The sequence below is a fragment of the Symphalangus syndactylus genome, chromosome 8 (genome assembly GCF_028878055.3).
Source record: "Symphalangus syndactylus isolate Jambi chromosome 8, NHGRI_mSymSyn1-v2.1_pri, whole genome shotgun sequence".
Classification (NCBI taxonomy): Eukaryota; Metazoa; Chordata; class Mammalia; order Primates; family Hylobatidae; genus Symphalangus; species Symphalangus syndactylus.
Genome location: NC_072430.2, coordinates 137,248,080 through 137,267,932, shown reverse-complemented (window position 1 = coordinate 137,267,932; position 19,853 = coordinate 137,248,080).

Genomic DNA, 19,853 nt, shown 5'->3' with positions numbered 1-19,853 from the left:
GGAGGAAAAAAGAAAGGAAAGAAGGAAAAGAAGCTTGAAAATTAAATCAGCATTTTTAACAAGAGGATAAAAACAAATACAGTCGTCATTCTCCCCAAGGAAGGCTGATGCCGCTGTTACATCAGCCAGGCGTTGAGAATCTTGTAAACACGGGTCCGTCCCCGCTTGAGAACGACGCTGCTCTGACCCACCGTGGGCTGATGACTGGGGTGGGTCAGTGACCCCGCTGGACTGTGGTCGTCTGAGACCCAGGGACCAGCCTTTGGCATGCGAGTGCAGGGCATGCGGGGGACCTGGGTTAAAATGTTATTTTTAAAAAGTTATAAAGGAAAATACATTTTTACACTTCCTGACCTGGTGGTGGTAACTAGGAGGTTGGCTTTGTTGTCACATCTGTTTTGACCACTTTATGTGACACATTTCAGAGAAAAAAGGTAAAAAATTTTTTGTAATTAAAAAATCTTTTTTTAATTTTATATTTTTAAAACTTTTTTTTTTTTTTTTTTTTTTTTGAGATGGAGTTTCACTCTTGTTTCCCAGGCTGGAGTGCAACGGCGTGATCTCGGCTCGCTGCAGCCCCTCCCTCCTGGGTTCAAGTGATTCCCCTGCCTCAGCCTCCTGAGTAGCTAGGATTACAGGCGCCCACCACTGCACCTGGCTAATTTTTTGTATTTTTAGTAGAGACAGGGTTTCGCCATGTTGGCCAGGCTGGTTGTGAACTCCTAGCCTCAGATGATCCTCCCACCTCGGCCTCCCAAAGTTCTGGGATTACAGGAATGAGCCACCACACCTAGCTGGTTTTGTTCTTTTTAAAAAATGTTCTTATTCCATTGAGCTCTCCTCAAGAAAGAAAAAGTTCAAAATTCTTAATAGTCTCCATCAACAAGAAACTGGGGCTGGGCACGGTGGCTCACACCTGTAATCCCAACACTTTAGGAGGCAGAGTCAGATGCATCACTTGAGCCCAGGAGTTTGAGACCAGCTTGGGCAACATGGCAAAACCTTGTGTACAAAAAAAAAAATTAAATAAAAATAAAATAAAAAACAACTGGCCAGATGTGGTAGTATGCACCTGTAGTCCGAGCTATTTGGGATCACTTGGGCCCAGGAGGTGGAGACTGCAGTGAGCCATGATCAGGCCACTGCACTCTAGCCTGGGTGATAGAGTAAGACCTGTCTGAGAGAGAGAGAGAAAGAAGAGAGAGAGAGAAACTTTGCATGAGTAGGTAATACAATTTTTTTTAAGACAGAGTTTTGCTCTTGTTGCCCAGGCCGAAGTGCAGTGGTGTGATCTCGGCTCACTGCAACCTCTGCCTCCCAGGTTCAAGCGATTCTCCTGCCTCAGCCTCCCAAGTAGCTGGGATTACAGGCACCCACCACCACGCCCAGCTAATATTTTATATTTTTAGTGGAGACGGGGTTTCACCATGTTGGCCAGGCTGGTTTTGAACTTCTGGCCCGAAGGAATCCACCTGTCTTGGCCTCCCAAAGTGCTAGGATTACAGGCATGAGCTACTGTGCCGGGCCAGTAATAGAATTTTTAAACCATTTTTTACATGCTGAAATTTACAACAGTTCATGTTAAAAAATCTAACAGCTCTTTTTATTTATGAATATAATGTTGAAATTTTTTTAAATTAAAAATGACTTTTTTTCTTTCCTTCTTTCTTTTTTTAATAGAGATGATATCTCTCTATGTTGCCCAGGCAGGTCTTGAACTCCTGGGCTCAATCGATCCTATTTGCCTAGGCCTCCCAAAGTGCTGAGATTACAGGGGTGAGCCACGGTGCCCAGCCTTGAAAATTCTGAAATTAATGAGAGTGGATTGTGAACAAAATTTCACTTTTTCATTGAAGTGTTTCCAAATGAGGGAGCGCTTTTAGATAATGCGCTTGCATGATGTGAGCAGTCACCTGGTGCCTCTCAAAAGGCACATCACCTGCAAGGGGCAAAGATTGAGGGCTGTGTCCCCCAGGCACCCAGCCCAGATAGAACGCCCTCTGAGCTATGTCCCGCCTCTGAGGGAAAATAGCACAGGCCCACAGTATTTACCAGGCAACACCTGGCCACCCCTCGGAATGAAGTGTTAGTATCTCACTAGTGACAATTCCAGGTGGTCACCGTTAACGGCCACAGCTCAAAGCCTGTTCTCCTTCTCCTCTTTTCCAGTGTCCAGTCAGGCACCTGACAAAGACTCAAACATGCTTGGTGGGCCAGCTGTGGTGGCTCACACCTGTAATCCCAGCACTTTGGGAGGCTGAGGCAGGCGGATTCACTTGAGGTCAGGAGTTCAAGACCAGCCTGGACAACATGGTGACAGCCCACCTCTACTAAAAACACAAAAATTAGCTGGGCATGGTGACATGTGCCTGTAGTCCCAGCTACCTGAGAGGCACAGGTGGGAGAATCGCTTGAACCTTGGAGGTGGAGATTGCAGTGAGCCAAGATCGAGTCATTGCGCTCCAGACTGGGTGACAGAGACCCTGTCTCAAACAAACAAACAAACAAAAAACATGCTTGGTGAATCATGGGCCAATATCAATCTTACTGTACAAATAGGACCCATGTTTTGTAAAACAAATGTCTATATATGGAAAAAAAACTAAACGGGGCAAATTATTAACAGTTATAAATGCTAAGAGTCCAGATAATTTTCATTTTTGTTTTTTAAAATTCTCATTTTTTTTTGGCCGGGTGTGGTGGCTCATGTCTGTAATACCAGCACTTTGGGAGGCCGAGGCGGGTGGATCACCTGAGGTCAGGAGTTCGAGTCCAGCCTGGCCAACATGGTGAAACCCCATCTCTACTAAAAATACAAATGTTAGCCGGGCGTGGTGGCACGCACCTGTAATCCCAGGTACTCAGGAGGCTGAGGCAGAAGAATCGCTTGAACCCGGGAGGCAGAGGTTGCAGTGAGCCGAGATGGCACCACTGCACTCCAGTCTGGGAGACAGAGTTAGACTCCATATGAAAACAAAAAAAAATCTCAATTTTTTGAATTTCCTACAATGAATATATAAAACTATAATCAGAAAATGAAAGTTCTTGTTTATAATGAAGAAGAATGGAGGGCGGATGTTTTTGCTGTAGAGCAGCTGAAAATGTTTTGTCTGTGTCATCCTATGAGCTCATTTATTTCACTAACATTCTGGGGTGGCCAAAGGAGGTTCTGCCTTTCCCAGGGAAAATAAAATCATTGTTTTCACTCCAAGACTTCTTGTTCAGTTCTATTGCTGTGTAACAAACCATCCCCGAATGTAGCGGCTTCAAACATTTATTTTGCTCACAGATGTCCAATTTGGGCAGAGTTTTGTGGGGAAATCTCTGCTCTAATACACTTATCAAACGCAGGGGGCTGCGCTAAGGCTGGAGGCAAGAACCACCCGCAGACTCCCTCCCTCACGTGTCCCAGGATCTGGGCAGGCTCCAGCTGGGCCCTTCACTGGGGCTGTTGGCTGAAACACCCAAACGTGGCCTCTCCATGTGGCCTGGGCTTCCTCGCAACATGGTCACTAGGCTCTAAGGGTAGGCTTTCCAAGAGGGAGAGTCCGGTAGCAGCTGTATCACCTTTTGTGATGTAGCCTCAGAAGTCACATAGCTGAACTCTATCGGCCAGGCCAGTGACAAAGGGGAGGGAGTGTAGTTCGAGGAGAGGGATCATAGACCCCTACCTCTCCAGGGAGAAATTGTGGCATTTTTTGGATGTTATAATCTGCCTGCCCGCCCTCTGAAAATCCCTGCAGGATTGAGTCGGAATGGAGATTTGAGTCTCAAATCCCTGCGGAATTGAGTCCATTTCTGTGGCATCTGGCCAAGAAAAGATTTCTCATTCAGCCCCGATGGGTCAGTACGGGCCTCTGAGTCCTGTGGGAAAGTCTGACCTGCAAGTCACAAAGAAGTCAGAATGAACTAAATTTCAGAAAGGGAAGAGCAGAACCCCAGGGCTGCTTTCATCCCCAGAGGTATTCCCTCCCACTTGTTTTTGGATTGTCAACTTCTTTCTTGAACAAGCCAAAATTTCAGGATTTTGATTTGTTTTAGAGCAAAGAGTTTTGACTTTTATAAACATTATTAAGCACTTCATGTCATGGCCGGGTGCAGTGGCTCACGTGTGTAATCCCAGCACTTTGGGAGGTCAAGGCAGGTGGATCATTTGAGGTCAGGAGTTCAAGACCAGCCTGGCCAACATGGTGAAAGCCTGTCTCTACTAAACATACAAAAATTAGCTGGCCTTGGTGGCAGGTGCCTGTAATCCTAGCAACTCAGGAGGCTGAGGCAGGAGAATCACTTGAACCTGGGAGGCAGAGGTTGCAGTAAGCCGAGATCACGTCACTGCACTCCAACCTGGGCGACAGAGTGACACTCCATCTCAAATAAATAAATAAATAAATAAATGTAAATAAATAAAATATTGTTAAGCACTTCATTTTGGTGCAGAGTCTTCATTCCATGTTTCTTCCTGTGGTGCCTCACTAAATTGTAAATATTCTAACATTAGATAGTGATGATGGTTTTACAACTCTGGAAATACACCAAAAACCACTGAATTGTACACTTCAAAGTGATTAGTTTTACAAAAAAATAACAAAACAAAAAAAGGTTGAGTTTTATGATAAGTGAATTATATCTCCATAAATCTTAGTTTAAAAATAATATAATAATAAGCCATTACATATTAACATAATAATATTGATAAGAAGAGAGGCATTGTTTTACATTTTTGCAAATGTCTTTTGCAAATGTCTTCTACATCTGGCTTAATAGAAGATAGTTAGATATCACATCTGCTTCTGCATTTGATTTGTTGCAATTTGTTTTGTTTGAAGTATATGAAGAAAATCCAATCTTCCACAGGTCGCTGGAAATACTGTTGGATATATAGCTGAAAAAAGGGAGGTGTCATTTAATAGGCTTTTCAGATAACGGTAGATATTCTTCTTTGATACGACACCAAAGCTCAGACAAGTAGTGATTTCTTGAGGTGTAGTTGCAATGTGGAAACTGAAAGTATATGAACAAACTTTACATACTCTGTTTCAGAAAAATCTGTTGCTCTGTCTTGCACATTTAAGATCCATGACCTATGCATATTTTTGTACCATTGGCTATGTTGACATATTTTACTTACATGATATTAAAGTTTTCCAAAATTTTAGTTTGTTTTTTTTTTCTGTTTGTGTTTTTTTGAGACAGGGTTTCATTCTGTCACAAAGGCTAGAGTACAGTGGCACGATCATAGCTCACTGCAGCCTCAAACTCCTGGGGTTAAGTGATCCTCCTACCTCAGCCTCCCTAGTAGCTGGGACTACAGGTGTGTGCCACCACAACTGGCTAATTAATATATATATATATATATATATAGAGAGAGAGAGAGAGAGAGAGAGAGAGACAGGATCTCACTATGTTGCCCAGGCTGCTCTTGAACTTGGGGCTCAAGTGATTCTCCTGCCTTGACCTCCCAAAGTGCTGGGATTACAGGCAAGAGCCATCATGCTCGGCCCAAAATTCTAGTTTTTCTTTGAAGCTCACATTTTATTGTTATTGGAAAGTACTATCAATTGTTTACCTTGAAGTGACAGGCTCACTTTGTTCATTGTTCTAGAAAGTGTCTCTGAATACCCAGCTGTGAATAGCCATGGATTGTCAGCTGTGCTTCCAGGCAAAATTGATGTTCCCTGAAAGGGGAGCTAGTTCAGCTCATAAACAACAGCACAAATGCTTTTCTCAAGATGACTAACAGACTTTGATCTGCAGCGGAAGGGCTTTATGTTCACTTTCCATCCATTACACCAAATATTAAAAAGGTGTGTACTTAAGGATCAAAATTTATAAATAAATTAATTAATTAATTTTAGACAAGGTATCATTCTGTCACCCAAGCTGGAGTGCAGTGGCTCAATCTTGGCTCACTGCAACCTCCACCTCCCGGGTTCAAGCAATTCTCATGCCTCAGCTTCCAGAGTAGCTGGGATTATAGGCATGTGCCACCACGCCCAGCTAATTTTTTTGTATTTTTTATAGAGATGAGGTTTCACTATGTTGGCCAGGCTGGTCTTGAACTCCTGATCTCAAGTGATCCGCCTGCCTTGGCCGCCCAAAGTGCTGGGATTACAAGCGTGAGCCAACATGCCCAGCCTCAAAATTTAATAAAATTAAAAACTATTTTCCTGCTTCATCAAGCATATATATATATTTTTCTTTTTCTGGACACAAGGTCTTGTTCTGTCACCCAGGCTGGAGTGCAGTGTTGTGATCATGGCTCACTGCAGCCTCAACCTCCCGGGATCAAGCAATCCTCCTACCTTAGCCTCCCAAGTAGCTGGGACTACAGACAGGTGCATGCCACCATGCTGGCTAATTTTCGTATTTTTGTAGAGACATGGTCTTGCCATGTTGCCTAGGTTGATCTGGAACCTTGAGCTCAAGCAATCCTCCCGCCACAGCCTCCCAAAATGCTGGGATTACAGGTGTGAGTCACCACTCCCAGCCCCAAGGACATTCTTAAATGCAATTAATTTTTTTAAAATGAGGAGTGTATGATGGTGAAGAATACAATAACTCCTGGTATAGTTTGATGCCACTGCCTTAATTCAGGCTAAGGTGATGTCAGGTTTACCCACCATTCCTTTTGCATCATGGATACAAATGTCAACACATTGAAAAAGGCAAATACTGTCTTAGTATTATGAAAATAGTTCTCAGAGGTATGTGGAGCACTTTGAGGAATCACTAATCTACCATATTTCTTTTATTGGCAGCTGAGTATTCTGTTCTCTGTGTGTAGCATACGTTAACTAACCTGTCCCTGTTGGTGGACATTCAGGGTCATTCCTGTATTTTGTTATCTACACAGTATTGCAAAGAGCAGAGGGTAGACTCCCATCCTAAGCGGCTTTTGGGTTGGAAGTTGAAAAATCTCATATATTCAGGCATGCATTCATTGCTTCAATCAACAAATAGGAACTGAGACCGGGTACGGTGGTTTGCCCTACACTTTGGGAGGCCAACGTTGGAGGATTGTTTGAGTCTAGGAGTTCAAGACCAGCCCTGGGCAACATAGCGACATCCCATCTCTGCCAAAAAACAAAAAATGTTTAAATTAGCCAGGCATGGTGATGCGTTCCTGTAGTCCCAGCTACTCCGGAGGATGAGGTGGGAGGATCGCTTGAGCCTAAGAGATTGAAGCCGCAGTGAGCTGTGATTGCGCCACTGCACTCCAGCCTGGGTGACAGAGTGAGACTTTGTCTCAAAAAACAAACAAATATGAACCCAGTACCAGCAAAATAATACAAAATCCCTGCCTTTATGGCCCACATTCTAATGGGGGACACAGTCAACAAAATAAATAAAAATCTGTCTTAGATGATAAGTACTAAGATTAAAAATAAGTCAGAAAAGCGTCTAAGAAAAGTGTGTCGGGAGTGGTGCGGCAAGTTGTAATTTTAGGTAGAATGACCAGGAGGGGCATCATAGAGTAGGTGACATTTAAATCACGACCAGCAGAAAGTGAGGGGGTCTAACAGTGAATTGAGGGCTAGAACAGAAACAACAGAGGCTGTAGGCGTGGAATTCCTCGCTTTTTTGCCAGCATCTTCTGGCAATTGTGTCCTTTCCTCTAATTCTTTCCCTACAGATGTTTCTAGACAGCCCTCAATGACCTCACCTTTCCTCCAGGGATATCTCCTCAAGGGCAAGTTTCAAGCCTTTGTTTATGTTTGGGAAACCCTTAAAGTGATTCACACAACTTTCCCCGGCTTGGCTGCCAGTGCCCAGTGGATAGCCCCCAGGCACTAGCTAAATGGGTTTCTCTCCATGTCTTTTATTAGCCTAGACTGTGTAAATGAATCCCAGCAAGCCAGACACAAGGGTGCCCCCTGGCATAGGCCCTGGAACCCCTGTGTTGGCACAGCTGCTGGAGAAATTCCTGGCAGAGAATCAGAGAATCAGGCATTAAGAACAGGGGAGCTTTTAAACCTCAGATTCCAGGCGCCAGGCCAGACCCACAGGCTCCAACCCCCAGGTGAGGCCTGGTTCCCAAAGCCCCCTGTGGCTCCTGTCATCCATGTCTGTGGTCTTGGGGGCAAGCTGGGGCCAGGGGACTTTAGGGATTTGCTAGGGAGCACCCCCAGGGGGCTGATTAGCTCCGACCTGGGTTCCCTGGGTAGGCTCAGCTGCCCACAGGCTCAGAGAATCAAGGATTCCAAAAGAAAGAAAATATCAGTCTTATTCCTCACCCGACAGGAGCAGCAAAAAACCTATGAGTCCCGAAGGGCTGGAGGTGGGGAGGGCAGACCCCACCCCCACAGCCCTGAGCATGGCTATAAGAAGATGACCCGCCCGGCCCCATCTTGTCCCCACCCATGCCCTTCAGGGGCTGGCACTGCCCTAGGAAGCTCCATCCTCCCAGCCGTCTGTCCCTACATCTGGTCAGTCAACTCTTGGTTCTGGCCCCTGGGGCGATTCTGCTCTCTCCTCCCCTTCTCTGCACAGGCCTGCACACAGCTGTCACCTGGAGGGGCCACAGGAGGCAATGCTTTCCTCTGAAGGAGTTCAGTCCTCTGCCCACCTGTCCTCCCTTCACTCACGCAGGCAGGAAGGACTGGTCGAAGACAGCGCCGTCCAACAGAAATAGAATGAGCTATTTCTTTTCTTTTTTCTTTCTTTCTTCTTTTTTATTTTATTTTTTTTAGACAGAGACTCACTCTGTCGCCCAGGCTGGAGTGCAATGGCATGATCTTGGCTCACTTTCAACCTCTGCCTCTCGGGTTCAAGCAATTCTCCTGTCTCTGCCTCCTGAGAAGCTAGGATTACAGGCACGCGCCAGCACACCCGGCTCATTTTTGTATTTTTAGTAGAGACGGGGTTTCACCGTGTTGGCCAGGCTGGTCTCGAACTCCTGGCCTCAGGTGATCCACCCGCCTCAGTCTCCCAAAGTGCTGGGATTACAGGCATGAGCCACCATACCCGGCCTCAGAATAAGCAATTTCATTTGTAATTTTGAATCGCAAATTTTCCAGGCCAGGTGCCGTGGCTCACACCAGTAATCCCAGCACTTTGGGAGACTGAAGTGGGAGGATGGATTGAGTCTAGGAGTTTGAGGCAAGCCTGGGGCAACATAGTGAGACCCCGTTTCTACAAAAAATAAAAAATTAGCCAGGTGTGGTGGCACACACCTGTAGTCCCAACTACTCGGGAGGCCAAAGTGGGAGGATCACTTGAGCCCAGGAGGTCGAGGCTGCAGTGAGCCCTGATCGTGCCTTTGCACTCCAGCCTGGGCAACAGAGCAGGACCCTATCTCGAAAAAAAAAAAAAAGAAAGAAAAGAAAATAAGAAAAATTTTCTAGTGGCCACATGCTTTTAAAAGTAAAGGAAGAAAAATAAAACAGGTGAAATTAATTTTAATAACATTTCATTTAATCCAATATATGTCCAACATTATCATCCCTACATGTAATCAATATAAAACTATTAATAAGATATTTTACATTACTTTATTTCATGCCGAGGCTTTGTAATGTAGGGTGTATTTTACACTTGCTGCTCATCTCAATCAGACTGGCCACATTTCAAGCACCTGATAGCCATGTGCAGCTGGTGGTAACCTCATGGAATAGCTCAGGCCCAGAAGGAAAACCAGAGTAGCTGCTGCCTCTCCTGCAACCCTCACTGGAGAGGACGTCCCACCACTGAGTGGCTCTGATCAGGCTTCATCTCTGGCCTCCACTACCTCTCCTCTGAAATATGCCCGCCTCGTTACTCCCTCCCTTCCCACCAAGGTGTTCAGATTCACACAAATCCGACCAGGCTCCAGGGATGCTAGACCTGGGGTCTAAATAAATAAAACCCACTAGTCCCAGTTCCCAGATGTCTTCCCCCCACCCCCGCCCCCCGCGAAACGGAGCTTCACTCTCATTGCCCAGGCTGGAGTGCCGTGGTATGATCTCAGCTCACTGCAACCTCCGCCATCCAGGTTCAAGCAATTCTCCTGCCTCAGCCTCCCAAGTAGCTGGGATTACAGGCGTCCGCCAGGAAGCCTGGCTAATTTTTTGTATTTTTAATAGGGACGGGGTTTCACCATGTTGGCCAGGCTGGTCTCGAACTCCTGACCTCAGGTGATCCGCCCGCCTCAGCCTCCCAAAGTGCTGGGATTACAGGCGTAAGCCACCATGCCCAGCCCCAGATGTCTTTTATTGTTCAAGTCTGGGTCCTGGGCAGCAGGAATTCCATGGTAGTGCGTAGGGCTGTCTACCCTTTGCAGAGAAGGGTCATGTCCAAAGTTCAAAGGTTTGCCTCGTGCTAGGCACCTGCTGATGGGAGCATTTCTTAAGGAAGTTTGGGGAGATGATACTTCATTTAATTCCCCAAATTCTCTGGCAGTTTTTATATACAGCACAGGACAAATTAACCTTTTGAGTTCTGGTAATAATAAACTATCCTGGCTCTTCCCTTTAGACACAACCAGGAACCCTCTGTCACGGGCACAGAGGGGTGAGGAGAGGAATTGTATAAATCCTGGCTCTGTCACTCAGAGGCTATGTGACTTGGAGTAAGTTACTTAACTTCTTTGAACTTCAATTTCCCCATATATGCAATAGAAATAATGCCAACTGGGCCAGGCACTGTGGCTCATGCCTGTAATCCCAGCACTTTGGGAGGCCAAGGCGGGTGGATCACCTGAGGTCAGGAGTTCGAGACCAGCCTGGCCAACATGGTGAAACCCCGTTTCTACTAAGAATACAAAATTAGCCGGGCATGGTGGCGGGTGCCCATAACCCCAGCTACTCGGGAGGCTGAGGCAGGGGAATCGCTTGAACCCGGGAGGTGGAGGTTGCAGTGAGCTGAGATTGCACCACTGCACTCCAGCCTGGGCGACAGAGTGACACCCATCTTAAAGAGAAAAAAAGAAAGAAAAAACGAAAGAATACCGATCACAAGACTTAGAAGGCTGTTGTGACGAAGCACTTAGCTGTTCAGTAAATGTCACTCTGCCGCTGTGTCCCTGTTGCTACAGGCTCAGCACAGGTGGTGGCTGAGGTTGGGGATGGGGGAAATTGGTTCCAGCCACCAAAGATTCTCTGTGTACCCCTTTCATATCTGCAGGCACAGATTAAGCCAATTTTGGAGGGAGCGCCTTACAGCCTTCACCCACATCCCTGCTATGCAGACAGCCACTCAGCCATTCATGATTCATGATTTCAAAAGCCCACAGCAGTCAGGGTGGTTTGGAAACAGCAGGGAGCCATATTGTTGCATGACAATGACTTCCATTTGACTTTTGGAAAACCTTGGCCTTAGCAACAGCTTCCATTCCAAATTGGCTGTGTGGCTCAGCTCTTCCTCCCCTTCATTCCTTGCCATCCTTGCCCCTCCCTCTTAGAGAACCCCGACACTCCCTCACCCTGTCCCAAATTCCTCCTATATTCCTAAGCAGATGTTTCCACACCTCCCCAGAACGTGGAACCCAGTTCCTTGCCTTTTTAAGAATGTGGCTGCTGCTTGGGAATTATGGCCTGTGACATCCTTAGACAAAGGCCCAGTGGGTCTGGAGATGAGCGGGGATGGTTTGGCTTTTTCGGAATCTGCAACAAAACATTCATCTATTTACAGTTTCAGTTAAGAGCAGTCTGTTCCAAGAAAGTGCATTTCAAGATTTAATTTAATTATGTACACTTAGAGAGGTATCTTCAATAAATGTATCAAAGTATCCAGAATCTTAAAGGAAAGGGAAGCTCTTACAAAACAATAATAAGGCCTGGGCAACATAGCCAGACCCCGTCTCTACCAAAAAAAATCAGCCAGGAGGGATGGCACACACCTGTAGTCCCAGCTACTCAGGAGGCTGAGGCAGGAGGATCGCTTAAGCCCAGGAATTCAAGACTGTGATGAGCTATGATTGCACCACTACACTCCAGCCTGGGAGACAGAGTGAGACTCTGTCTTTTTTTTTTTTTTGGAGATGGAGTCTCGCTCTTTCGCCCAGGCTGGAATGCAGTGGCGCTATCTCTGCTCACTGCAACCTCCACCTCCCGGGCTCACGCCATTCTCCTGCCTCAGCCTCCCGAGTAGCTGGGACTACAGGCGCCTGCCACCGCGCTCGGCTAATTTTTTGTATTTTTAGTAGAGACGGGGTTTCACCGTGTTAGCCAGGATGGTCTTGATCTCCTGACCTTGTGATCCACCCTCCTCAGCCTCCCGAAGTGCTGGGATTACAGGCGTGAGCCACTGCACCCGGCCGAGACTCTGTCTCTTAAAAAAAAAAGACATTATGCTAATTAGCAAATCAAGCTTAGATTATTGATAAAGCTATGGATCACAGAAAGACTTGTATTAGCCACATCTGGAGTGAGACCCTGCTGATATGATAGTGGCTCATACCCCTGGAGCCTGTGCATTCTCTTGTTTTTTAATATATATTTTTTGTTTTAATTGAGTCAGGGATCTCACTCTGTTGCCCAGGCTGGAGTGCAGTGGCCTGATCATAGGATCATAGCTCAGTGCGGCCTTTAATTCCTGGGCTCAAGTGATCCTCCCACCTCAGCCTCCTGCGTCTCTGGTGTTACAGTTCCAGGCCACCGCACCAGGCTCCAATTCACCATTTTGATGTGTACAATTCAGTGGCATCCAGAGCTTTCCTAGTGTTGCGCAACCACTACCTCTTTCTAGTTTCAAAATTTTTTCATCATTCCAGAAAAATACCAAGTACTTCCTTAAGAAATCACTCTTGGCCAGGCCCAGTGGTTCACGCCTGTAATCCCAGCCTTTGGGAGGCCAAGGCGAGTGGATCACCTGAGGTCAGGAGTTCGAGACCAGCCTGGCCAACATGGTGAAACCCTGTCTCTACTAAAAATACAAAAATTAGCCGGGCGTGTTGGCAGGCGCCTGTAATCCCAGCTGCTCCAGAGGCTGAGGCAGGAGAGTCACTTGAACCCAGGAGGCAGAGGACGCAGTGAGCCGAGATCACGCCATCACACTCCAGCCTAGGGGACAAGAGCGAGAGACTTCATCTAAAAAAAGAAAGAAGGAAGGAAGGAAGGAAGGAAGGAAGGAAGGAAGGAAGGAGGGAGGGAAGGAAGGAAGGAAAGAAAAATCAATCACCCTTTGTTTCCTCCTCCTCCCATCCCCTGGCAACAACCAATCTGTTTTTCTGTCTACAATTTTGCCCATTCTGGTTAATTCTTATTTTCTATTTTATTTTATTTTTTTGAGATGGAGTTTTGCTCTTGTTGCCCAGGCTGGAGTGCAACGGCGCAATCTCAGCTCACTGCAACCTCTGCCTCCCAGGTTCAAGCGATTCTTCTGCCTCAGTCTCCCGAGTAGCTGGGATTACAGATGCCCGCCACCATGCCTGGCTAATTTTTGTTTTGTATTTTTAGTAGAGATGGTGTTTCACCATGTTGGTCAGGCTGGTCTCAAACTTCTGACCTCAGGTGATCCACCCGCCTTGGCCTCCCAAAGTACAGGGATTACAGGCGTCAGCCACCACACCTAGCCATTCCAGTTACTTCATACCAAAAGAATTATATAATATGTGACCTTTGGTGTCTCGCCTCTTTCATTCTTCATAATGTTTTTGAGGTGCATTCAAGTTGTAGCATGTATTTCCCTTTTTTCAATTTTTTTTTTTTTTTTGAGACAGAGTCTTGCTCTGTCACCCAGGCTGGAGTGCAGTGGTGTGATCACGGCTCACTGCAGCCTCTACCTCCTAGGCTCAAGCAATCCTCTTACCTCAGCCTCCTGGGTAGCTGGGACTACAAGGTGCGTGCCACCACACCCAGCTAAGTTTTGTATTTTTAGTAGAGACAGGGTCTCAACATGTTGCTCAGGCTGGTCTCAAATTCCTGGACTCATGTGATCAGCTGCCTTGGCCTCCCAGAGTTCTTGGATTACAGGCGCAAGCCACCACGCCCAACTGCATGTATTTCCTTAATGACTAATAACGTTGAGCACGTGTTCCTGCGCTTATTAGCTATTTGTATGTCTTCTTTGGAATAATGGCTGTTCAAATCCCTTGTCCATTTTAAAACTGGTTTATTGCCGGGCATGGTGGCTCACACCTGTAATCCTAGCACTTTGGGAGGCCGAGGCAGGTGGATCACCTGAGGTCTGGAATTCCAAACCAGCCTGGCCAACACAGTGAAACCCCGTCTCTACTAAAAGTACAAAAATTATCCGGGCATGGTGGTGTGCACCTGTAGTCCCAGCTACTCTTGAGGCTGAGGCAGGAGAATCACTTGAACCTGGAAGGCAGAGGTTGCAGTGAGCCGAGATCATGCCATTGCACTCCAGCCTGGGTGACGGAGAGAAACTCCATCTCAAATAAATAAATTAATTAAATAAAATTGGTTTATCTTTTTACTGTTGAGTTATAAGGGTTTTTAGAATATATTCTTTTTTTTTTTTAGACTGAGTCTCATTCTGCCACCCGGACTGGAGTGCAGTGGCGCAATCTCGGCTCACTGTAACCTCTGCCTCCCGGGTTCAAGCAATTCTCCTGCCTCAGCCTCCAGAGTAGCTGGGATTACAGGCGCCCACCACCACAACTGGCTAATTTTTTGTATTTTTAGTAGAGACAACCCTGGCTGGTCTTGAACTCCTGACCTCAGGTGATCCACCTGCCTCGGCCTCCCAAAGTTCTGGGATTACAGGCGTGAGCCACCATGCCCAGCACTGGCAGCATTCTTTTTTTTTTTTTTTTTTTTTTGAGATGGAGTCTCACTCTGTCACCCAGGCTGGAGTGCAGTGGTGTGATCTTGGCTCACTGCAAGCTCTGCCTCCCAGGTTCACGCCATTCTCCTGCCTCAGCCTCCCGAGTAGCTGGGACTACAGGCGCCCACCACCACACCTGGCTAATTTTTTTCTATTTTTTTTTTTTAGTAAAGACGGGGTTTCACCGTGTTAACCACGATGGTCTCGATCTCCTGACCTCGTGATCCACCCGCCTCAGCCTCCCAAAGTGCTGAGATTACAAGCGTCAACCACTGCGCCCAGCCAGCATTCTTGATATATACTGAGTTAAGGATTAAGTAACCAGCATACACATAACATTTCACTGTCGATGCTGAAGTTTGTTAAAGTACGTACATTGCAGTAAAGAAGTAATTCATAAAAGTGGTGACTTTGTCACTTCTGAGACTAGGTCATAAAAGGCCACATGGTCTTGCCTGCTGGGGACACTTGTTTTGGAACCCTGAACCACCGCGAGTGGAATCTGAGTGCTTGGAGGCTGCCATGCTGAAAGTGCCACATGGAGGGCTCCAGTCAACGGGCCCAGAAGAGCCCGTCCTTGGGCCATCCCAGCCCAGGTGCCACAAGTGTGAGTAAACGCATGGTCTTGGAAGTAGATTATCTGTCTCCAGCCCTTCCAGCCCTAGTCACTAGGGTCACCTCCAGATGAGGCCTCAGACATCCTAGTGCAGAGAAGGGCAACCTTGCCTGTGCCCAAACTCCTGACCAGGGAACCCAGGAACTCACACAATGGTGGTGGCTGCTTTATGCCACTAAGTTTATGTTTTAAATTTGTGGTAAATTACAGGTAAAATTTACCATCATCTTAACCATTTTTAGGTGTACATTTCAGCAGTATTAAGTACATCCACATTACTGTGCAAGAGATCTCCACAACTTTTTTATCTTGTAAAATTGAAATTCTTACCCATTAAATACCCACTCTCCATCCCCCCTTCCCAGCCCTAGGCAACCACCGTTCTACTTCTGTCTCTCTGAATTTGACTACTTTAGGGACCTTGTATAAGTGGCATCATGCAGTCAGGCGCGGTGGCTCACGCCTATAATCCCAGCACTTTGGGAGGCGGAGGTGGGTGGATCACCTGAGGTCAGGAGTTCAAGACCAGCTTGACCAATATGGTGAAACCCCATCTCTACTAAAAATACAAAAATTAGCTGGGCGTGGTGGCATGTGCCTGTAATCCCAACTACTCAGGAGGCTGAGACAGGACAATTGCTTGAACCCGGGAGGCGGAGGTTGCCGTGAGCCAAGATTGTGCCACTGCACTCCAGCCTGGGCGAGAGAGCGAGACTCTGTCTCAAAATAAATAAATAAATAAAAAGTGGTATCGTGCAGTATTTGTCCTTTTGTGACTGGCTTATTTCACTGAGCATGTCTCAAGGTTCATCCACGTTGTCTCAGGTGTCAGAATTTCCTCCCTGTCGAAGGCTGAGTAATACTGCGTTTTCTCTATACCCCCTGTTTGATTCTCCATTCATCTGTCGACAGACACTTGGATGGTTTCCACCTTTTGGCTGTGTGAGTAATTCGGCTACGAACATGGCACGCCACTAAAATTTTGATTCTAGATGTTGTTATACCACAACAAATGGCTGGAACAATGTTGCGCCTCAATAAAAATGTATTTTAGGGGCTGGGCACAGTGACTCACGCTTATAATCCCAGCACTTTGGGAGGCCGAGGTGGGCGGATCACCTGAGGTTGGGAATTCAAGACCAGCCTGGCCAACAAAAAGAAACCCCATCTCTACTAAAAATACAAAATTAGCCGGGCCTGGTGGCACATGCTTGCAATCCCAGCTACTCGGGAGACTGAGGCAGGAGAATCACTTGAACCCGGGAGGTAGAGGTTGTGGTGGGCTGAGATTGCACCATTGCACTCCAGCCTGGGCAACAAGAGCAAACCTCCATCTCAAAAAAAAAAAAAAAAAGGAAAAGTAAAAGAAAATGTATTTTTAAAATGACTACACTATTTTTTTAAAAGTGTTACTCAGCAAAGCCTTCCTTCAAAGGTCAGGCATCCTGCAGACTCTCAGAGAATGCAGGTCCATGATCTCTTGAAGAAACAAAACCCCTCTGTGCCTGACAGTACCATCCAGAGGTCAATCCACATAAACAAGAGCAGGCAGGGAAAAGCTGCAGAAGGTCGAGGTGAGCACCAAATCTATATAAAAGTAAAGGCGAAAGAAGAGGGAGAATTATGGTTACTCTGGTGCATATATACAGTATTAACCTTGACCTTCTAAGAAAAAATATGTAAATATATATATATACACAGTCTAGTTGACTCTTGGACAATGCAGGGGGTTAAGGATGCCCCCCAACAGTAAAAAATCCAAATATAACTTTTCATTCCCCAACAGTTAACTGCTAACAGCCTGCTATTGACAGAAGCCTTGCCTATAGCGTAAACAGTCAGTTAACACATATTTCGAGCTGTAAGCAGTGGTGGGTGAATGTAGTCCCCTCTGCTTGGGAGACTAAGGTGGGAGGATTGCTTGAGCCCAGGAGGTGGAGACTGCAGTGAGCCATAATCCTGCCACAGCAACTCCAGCCTGGGTGTCAAAGAGAGACCCATCTTTAATAAATAAATACAAATCATTTTTCTTTTTTGAGACAGTCTCACTCTGTCATCCAGACTGGAGTGCAGTGGCACGATCCCGGCTCACTGCAGCCTTCATCTCCTGGGCTCAAGCGATTCTCCTGCCTCAGCCTCTCAAGTAGCTGGGACTACAGGTGTGCACCACCATACCTGGCTAATTTTTGCATTTTTTGTAGAGACAGGGTTTCACCATGTTGCCCAGGCTGGTCTCCAACTCCAGGGCTCAAACAATCCACCTGGCTCAGCCACCCAAATTGCTAGGATTACAGGCATTAGCCACTGTGCCTGGCCAAATGATTCTTAAAACTAAAAATAAAAACATTTTAAAAGACCATTCAGCTCCTTTGCCGGAACCTGGGACTCCACAATTGCCAAACAATCCACTCATTCTAATTCTTGAGGGGATTAGAAAGCAGACGTATGTGGTGGGTTCTGTGTACTGAACACTGCTTTCCTATGATAAACTCAGCTACAGAAGACAAAATGTTATCAAGGAAATTGTAAGGAGGAGAAGCTCTATGTACCATCCATTACGTGGAAGCCGATCATTGTAAAGGTCTTCATCCTGGTTGTCTCCACCTTGAGGAGGCAGAGGAGGAAGGGGAGGGATTGGTCTCGCTGTCTCAGAGAAGGCAGAGGGGTAAGAGGTGGAGGAGGTGGGAGGAGAGGCAGGAGAGGCAGGCACACTCAGGGTCACTTTTATTGAAAAAAAATCTGAGTATAAGTTGAGGCATGCAGTTCAAACCTGTGTTGTTCAAGGGCCAACTGTATTTGGAAATATATATGCGTGTGTGTATAGGTGTGTGTGTTTGTATATATGTGTAAATATGTGTGTATATGTATGTGTGTATATATGTATGTGTATATGTGTATAATACATGTGTATGTGTGTATATATGTGTATATAATGTGTATGTTTATTTGCGTGTGTATATGTGTGTGCATATGTGTATGTATGTGTGTATATTTGTGTGTGTATATGTGTATGTGCATATGTGTATGTGTGTATATTTGTGTGTATATGTGTGTGTATATTTGTGTGTGTATATGTGTATCTGTATATATTTGTGTGTGTATATTTGTGTGTATATGTGTGTATATTTGTATGTGTATTTGTGTGTATGTATATGTGTGTGTATATTTGTGTGTATGTGTGTATTTGTGTGTATGTGTGTATATTTGTGTGTATATGTGTGTGTATATTTTTGTGTGTGTGTATATTTGTGTGTGTATGTGTGTGTATATTTGTGTGTGTGTATTTGTATGTGTGTGTATATTTGTGTATGTGTGCATATTTGTGTGTATTTGTGTGTATGTGTGTGTGCATATTTGTGCATGTGTATATTTGTGTGTGTATGTGTGTGTATTTGTGTGTATGTGTGTGTGTATATTTGTGTGTGTGCATATTTGTGTGTGTGTATTTGTGTGTGCATGTGTGTGCATATTTGTGCATGTGTATATTTGTGTGTGTATGTGTGTGTGTATTTGTGTATGTGTGTGTATATTTGTGTGTGTGTCTTTGTGTGTGTGTATGTGTGTGTGTATGTATGTGTGTGTGTGCGGTTCCTCTTTGTCCCTGTGCAGTAGTTCATTGGATGGATAGTCCACAATTTGCTTGTCTACTCATTATTCATGGTGAGCATTGGGGTTGTTTTCAATTTTGGGGCTGTTACTAGTAAAGCTGCTGTGGAAATTTTCGTCTCTGTGTTTGAGTCTTTGTGTGGACACATGCTTCTTTCTTGAAACAGAGTCTTGCTCTGTTGCCCAGTCTGGAGTGCAGTGGCATGATCTTGGCTCATTGCAACCTCTGCCTCCCAGGTTCAAGTGATTCTCCTGCCTCAGCCTCTGGGGTAGCTGGGATTTCAGGTGCACGCCACCATGCCCAGCTAATTTTTGTATTTTTAGTAGAGACAGGATTTCACCATATTAGTCAGGCTGGTCTCGAACTCCCGGGCTCAACTGATCCACCCACCTCGGCCTCCCAAAGTGCTGGGCTTACAGACATGAGCCACCACGCCTGGCCTGGACATGTGCTTTCATATATTTTTTGGGGAGGGGGGTGGTTAATTACCTAGGAATGGGTTAGTGTATGCTCTAAATGTTACATTTCAATTTTTTAAAGAAAGTGGCCAGGTGCAGTGGCTCACACCTATAATCCCAGCACTTTGGGAGGCTAAAGCGGGTGGGTCACCTGAGGTCAGGAGTTCGAGACCAGCCTGGCTAACATGGCGAAACCCCATCTGTACTAAAAATATAAAAATTAGCTGGACATGGTGGTGTATCCCTGTCGTCCCACCTACTCGGGAGGCTGAGGCAGGAAAATTGCTTGAACCCAGAAGGTGGAGGCTGCAGTGAGCCGAGAGCCGAGATCATGCCACTGCACTCCAGCCTGGGCAATAGAGTGTGACTCCATCTCAAAAAAAAAAAAAAAAAAAACTACCAAGCTGTTTTCCAAAGTAGTTGTACTATTTTCTATTTCCAATAGCAGCGCATGAGAGCCTGCCTT